Here is a 6,000-nt window from a genome sequence, read left to right on the forward strand (position 1 = left end):
ACGAACACATTTGTCTTGATAAAACAGCTGTAATTGAGTGCCTGACACGCCAGTCAAGCGCAATCTTGAGAAGGTGTGCATTTCAGTAAGGATTTCAATTGACATGCAGTATGAAACTGAAAGGAGGTTGCATCACTATGATGCATAACATTGCATGTATTGTATTTTCAAGTGTGTGCATTCATCCTGTTGTCATTTTGTTTTGAAAGCAGAAGAATCATTCAACAGGTTGCTGAGACAAATGTAAACCAGTAAAACATATGAAGAGAAACAAACCTTGAATATAAGTTCAGTTGTTTAAACATTTGACAAACTATGGTGAGGGGGTAAGAAAACACACAAATCCAGCAGCTCCTGTATTTCAATACACCAGAACCCAATATTATTGGCGAGTCGGGTAGTCCATCATCACAGTTCGAGGGCAGGCATCATTTCAGTAATTTCATCCCGTTGCATTCACATCCGTGCCTTGAATGAGATTGAATGTGATCTTTGCTCTCAAGTATGTTCCCAAGTTTTACACTTTCGTGCTTTGCATGAATGGGAATGGAACCGTGTGTGTTGAATGAGGCTCCTTGTGAGCACTGATCTTTGTCCGGTGGAGTTCCTTTTTGTGTTGCTGTAATTGTGTCATTTCTCGATGAGAAAGATTAGGCAACATTTAGTCACTTCTAGCCATGATGCTCAATTTATTTACGAATGTACCCTATTTACTAGGGACCGTTTACGTTGGAGAACAAGATCTATTGTATGCCTGTGTATTTGGGGAAGTCAAATCTGAAATAATGATGAAATTGCGTGTATCCAAAGTTAAAACTCGTGATTTGTCGCGCTCTGGTGTGTAAAAGATGCAAAAGCTTACAGCACCTGGTATTCCCAGGCGGTCTCCCATCCAAGTACTGACCAGGCCCGAGCCTGCTTAGCTTCCGAGATCGGGCGTATTCAGGCTAGTATGGCCGTAAGCCAGGGAGGCTGTCCCTGACGCTCTACTTAAAGGGAAGGCAATATCCGTTTCTGCCGCTCATACTTGCAAATGAACTGTCTCTCTACTCTAAAGTCCGGGACACACCAGCGCGCCGCAGACAGTCCCTGCTAACACGAAACTTTGTGGCAACGTTGTGGCAACGTTGTGCGTTAGCTGGGGTGCCACACCAGACCGGAACTATATTTTACAAAACGAACACATTGTCTTGATAAAACAGCTGTAATTGAGTGCCTGACACGCCAGTCAAGCGCAATCTTGAGAAGGTGTGCATTTCAGTAAGGATTTCAATTGACATGCAGTTAGAAACTGAAAGGAGGTTGCATCACTATGATGCATAACATTGCATGTATTGTATTTTCAAGTGTGTGCATTCATCCTGTTGTCATTTTGTTTTGAAAGCAGAAGAATCATTCAACAGGTTGCTGAGACAAATGTAAACCAGTAAAACATATGAAGAGAAACAAACCTTGAATATAAGTTCAGTTGTTTAAACATTTGACAAACTATGGTGAGGGGGTAAGAAAACACACAAATCCAGCAGCTCCTGTATTTCAATACACCAGAACCCAATATTATTGGCGAGTCGGGTAGTCCATCATCACAGTTCGAGGGCAGGCATCATTTCAGTAATTTCATCCCGTTGCATTCACATCCGTGCCTTGAATGAGATTGAATGTGATCTTTGCTCTCAAGTATGTTCCCAAGTTTTACACTTTCGTGCTTTGCATGAATGGGAATGGAACCGTGTGTGTTGAATGAGGCTCCTTGTGAGCACTGAACTCTGTCCGGTGGAGTTCCTTTTTGTGTTGCTGTAATTGTGTCATTTCTCGATGAGAAAGATTAGGCAACATTTAGTCACTTCTAGCCATGATGCTCAATTTATTTACGAATGTACCCTAGTTACTAGGGACCGTTTACGTTGGAGAACAAGATCTATTGTATGCCTGTGTATTTGGGGAAGTCAAATCTGAAATAATGATGAAATTGCGTGTATCCAAAGTTAAAACTCGTGATTTGTCGCCCTCTGGTGTGTAAAAGATGCAAAAGCTTACAGCACCTGGTATTCCCAGGTGGTCTCCCATCCAAGTACTGACCAGGCCCGAGCCTGCTTAGCTTCCGAGATCGGACGAGATCGGGCGTATTCAGGCTAGTATGGCCGTAAGCCAGAGAGGCTGTCCCTGACGCTCTACTTAAAGGGAAGGCAATATCCGTTTCTGCCGCTCATACTTGCAGTTGAACTGTCTCTCTACTCTAAAGTCCGGGACACACCAGCGCGCCGCAGACAGTCCCTGCTAACACGAAACGTTGTGGCAACGTTGTGCGTTAGCTGGGGTGCCACACCAGACCGGAACTATATATTACAAAACGAACACATTGTCTTGATAAAACAGCTGTAATTGAGTGCCTGACACGCCAGTCAAGCGCAATCTTGAGAAGGTGTGCATTTCAGTAAGGATTTCAATTGACATGCAGTATGAAACTGAAAGGAGGTTGCATCACTATGATGCATAACATTGCATGTATTGTATTTTCAAGTGTGTGCATTCATCCTGTTGTCATTTTGTTTTGAAAGTAGAAGAATCATTTTTGCTGAGGTTGCTGAGACAAATGTAAACCAGTAAAACATATGAAGAGAAACAAACCTTGAATATAAGTTCAGTTGTTTAAACATTTGACAAACTATGGTGAGGGGGTAAGAAAACACACAAATCCAGCAGCTCCTGTATTTCAATACACCAGAACCCAATATTATTGGCGAGTCGGGTAGTCCATCATCACAGTTCGAGGGCAGGCATCATTTCAGTAATTTCATCCCGTTGCATTCACATCCGTGCCTTGAATGAGATTGAATGTGATCTTTGCTCTCAAGTATGTTCCCAAGTTTTACACTTTCGTGCTTTGCATGAATGGGAATGGAACCGTGTGTGTTGAATGAGGCTCCTTGTGAGCACTGAACTTTGTCCGGTGGAGTTCCTTTTTGTGTTGCTGTAATTGTGTCATTTCTCGATGAGAAAGATTAGGCAACATTTAGTCACTTCTAGCCATGATGCTCAATTTATTTACGAATGTACACTAGTTACTAGGGACCGTTTACGTTGGAGAACAAGATCTATTGTATGCCTGTGTATTTGGGGAAGTCAAATCTGAAATAATGATGAAATTGCGTGTATCCAAAATTAAAACTCGTGATTTGTCGCCCTCTGGTGTGTAAAAGATGCAAAAGCTTACAGCACCTGGTATTCCCAGGCGGTCTCCCATCCAAGTACTGACCAGGCCCGAGCCTGCTTAGCTTCCGAGATCGGATGAGATCGGGCGTATTCAGGCTAGTATGGCCGTAAGCCAGGGAGGCTGTCCCTGACGCTCTACTTAAAGGGAAGGCAATATCCGTTTCTGCCGCTCATACTTGCAATTGAACTGTCTCTCTACTCTAAAGTCCGGGACACACCAGCGCGCCGCAGACAGTCCCTGCTAACACGAAACGTTGTGGCAACGTTGTGCGTTAGCTGGGGTGCCACACCAGACCGGAACTATATATTACAAAACGAACACATTGTCTTGATAAAACAGCTGTAATTGAGTGCCTGACACGCCAGTCAAGCGCAATCTTGAGAAGGTGTGCATTTCAGTAAGGATTTCAATTGACATGCAGTATGAAACTGAAAGGAGGTTGCATCACTATGATGCATAACATTGCATGTATTGTATTTTCAAGTGTGTGCATTCATCCTGTTGTCATTTTGTTTTGAAAGCAGAAGAATCATTCAACAGGTTGCTGAGACAAATGTAAACCAGTAAAACATATGAAGAGAAACAAACCTTGAATATAAGTTCAGTTGTTTAAACATTTGACAAACTATGGTGAGGGGGTAAGAAAACACACAAATCCAGCAGCTCCTGTATTTCAATACACCAGAACCCAATATTATTGGCGAGTCGGGTAGTCCATCATCACAGTTCGAGGGCAGGCATCATTTCAGTAATTTCATCCCGTTGCATTCACATCCGTGCCTTGAATGAGATTGAATGTGATCTTTGCTCTCAAGTATGTTCCCAAGTTTTACACTTTCGTGCTTTGCATGAATGGGAATGGAACCGTGTGTGTTGAATGAAGCTCCTTGTGAGCACTGAACTTTGTCCGGTGGAGTTCCTTTTTGTGTTGCTGTAATTGTGTCATTTCTCGATGAGAAAGATTAGGCAACATTTAGTCACTTCTAGCCATGATGCTCAATTTATTTACGAATGTACCCTAGTTACTAGGGACCGTTTACGTTGGAGAACAAGATCTATTGTATGCCTGTGTATTTGGGGAAGTCAAATCTGAAATAATGATGAAATTGCGTGTATCCAAAGTTAAAACTCGTGATTTGTCGCCCTCTGGTGTGTAAAAGATGCAAAAGCTTACAGCACCTGGTATTCCCAGGCGGTCTCCCATCCAAGTACTGACCAGGCCCGAGCCTGCTTAGCTTCCGAGATCGGACGAGATCGGGCGTATTCAGGCTAGTATGGCCGTAAGCCAGGGAGGCTGTCCCTGACGCTCTACTTAAAGGGAAGGCAATATCCGTTTCTGCCGTTCATACTTACAGTTGAACTGTCTCTCTACTCTAAAGCCCGGGACACACCAGCGCGCCGCAGACAGTCCCTGCTAACACGCCACGTTGTGGCAACATTGTGGCAACGTTGTGCGTTAGCTGGGGTGCCACACCAGACCGGAACTATATATTACAAAACGAACACATTCTCTTGATAAAACAGCTGTAATTGAGTGCCTGACACGCCAGTCAAGCGCAATCTTGAGAAGGTGTGCATTTCAGTAAGGATTTCAATTGACATGCAGTATGAAACTGAAAGGAGGTTGCATCACTATGATGCATAACATTGCATGTATTGTATTTTCAAGTGTGTGCATTCATCCTGTTGTCATTTTGTTTTGAAAGCAGAAGAATCATTCAACAGGTTGCTGAGACAAATGTAAACCAGTAAAACATATGAAGAGAAACAAACCTTGAATATAAGTTCAGTTGTTTAAACATTTGACAAACTATGGTGAGGGGGTAAGAAAACACACAAATCCAGCAGCTCCTGTATTTCAATACACCAGAACCCAATATTATTGGCGAGTCGGGTAGTCCATCATCACAGTTCGAGGGCAGGCATCATTTCAGTAATTTCATCCCGTTGCATTCACATCCGTGCCTTGAATGAGATTGAATGTGATCTTTGCTCTCAAGTATGTTCCCAAGTTTTACACTTTCGTGCTTTGCATGAATGGGAATGGAACCGTGTGTGTTGAATGAGGCTCCTTGTGAGCACTGAACTTTGTCCGGTGGAGTTCCTTTTTGTGTTGCTGTAATTGTGTCATTTCTCGATGAGAAAGATTAGGCAACATTTAGTCACTTCTAGCCATGATGCTCAATTTATTTACGAATGTACCCTAGTTACTAGGGACCGTTTACGTTGGAGAACAAGATCTATTGTATGCCTGTGTATTTGGGGAAGTCAAATCTGAAATAATGATGAAATTGCGTGTATCCAAAGTTAAAACTCGTGATTTGTCGCCCTCTGGTGTGTAAAAGATGCAAAAGCTTACAGCACCTGGTATTCCCAGGCGGTCTCCCATCCAAGTACTGACCAGGCCCGAGCCTGCTTGGCTTCCGAGATCGGACGAGATCGGGCGTATTCAGGCTAGTATGGCCGTAAGCCAGGGAGGCTGTCCCTGACGCTCTACTTAAAGGGAAGGCAATATCCGTTTCTGCCGCTCATACTTGCAAATGAACTGTCTCTCTACTCTAAAGTCCGGGACACACCAGCGCGCCGCAGACAGTCCCTGCTAACACGAAACGTTGTGGCAACATTGTGGCAACGTTGTGCGTTAGCTGGGGTGCCACACCAGACCGGAACTATATATTACAAAACGAACACATTGTCTTGATAAAACAGCTGTAATTGAGTGCCTGACACGCCAGTCAAGCGCAATCTTGAGAAGGTGTGCATTTCAGTAAGGATTTCAATTGACA

The 6,000-nt window shown here is 43.5% G+C and overlaps 4 non-coding genes and 1 pseudogene across 4 annotated transcripts; all 5 read right to left on the reverse strand.

Annotated features, from left to right (window-relative positions):
• Positions 1 to 855: 855 nt before the first annotated feature.
• LOC136736881 (uncharacterized) lies at positions 856 to 964 on the reverse strand (annotated as a pseudogene).
• A 1,066-nt stretch (positions 965 to 2,030) lies between these two features.
• On the reverse strand, positions 2,031 to 2,149 carry LOC136737170 (5S ribosomal RNA). Its single transcript, XR_010812139.1, has one exon. It is a non-coding gene; the product is annotated as a 5S ribosomal RNA (ribosomal RNA).
• Positions 2,150 to 3,207: 1,058 nt separating this feature from the next.
• Positions 3,208 to 3,326, reverse strand: LOC136737018 (5S ribosomal RNA). The gene has a single exon (XR_010811994.1). It is a non-coding gene; the product is annotated as a 5S ribosomal RNA (ribosomal RNA).
• Positions 3,327 to 4,381: 1,055 nt separating this feature from the next.
• LOC136737059 (5S ribosomal RNA) lies at positions 4,382 to 4,500 on the reverse strand. Its single transcript, XR_010812033.1, has one exon. It is a non-coding gene; the product is annotated as a 5S ribosomal RNA (ribosomal RNA).
• A 1,066-nt stretch (positions 4,501 to 5,566) lies between these two features.
• Positions 5,567 to 5,685, reverse strand: LOC136737196 (5S ribosomal RNA). The gene has a single exon (XR_010812163.1). It is a non-coding gene; the product is annotated as a 5S ribosomal RNA (ribosomal RNA).
• Positions 5,686 to 6,000: the final 315 nt, after the last annotated feature.

This window comes from Amia ocellicauda, unplaced genomic scaffold, assembly GCF_036373705.1.
Source record: "Amia ocellicauda isolate fAmiCal2 unplaced genomic scaffold, fAmiCal2.hap1 HAP1_SCAFFOLD_47, whole genome shotgun sequence".
In the NCBI taxonomy this organism is placed as follows: Eukaryota; Metazoa; Chordata; class Actinopteri; order Amiiformes; family Amiidae; genus Amia; species Amia ocellicauda.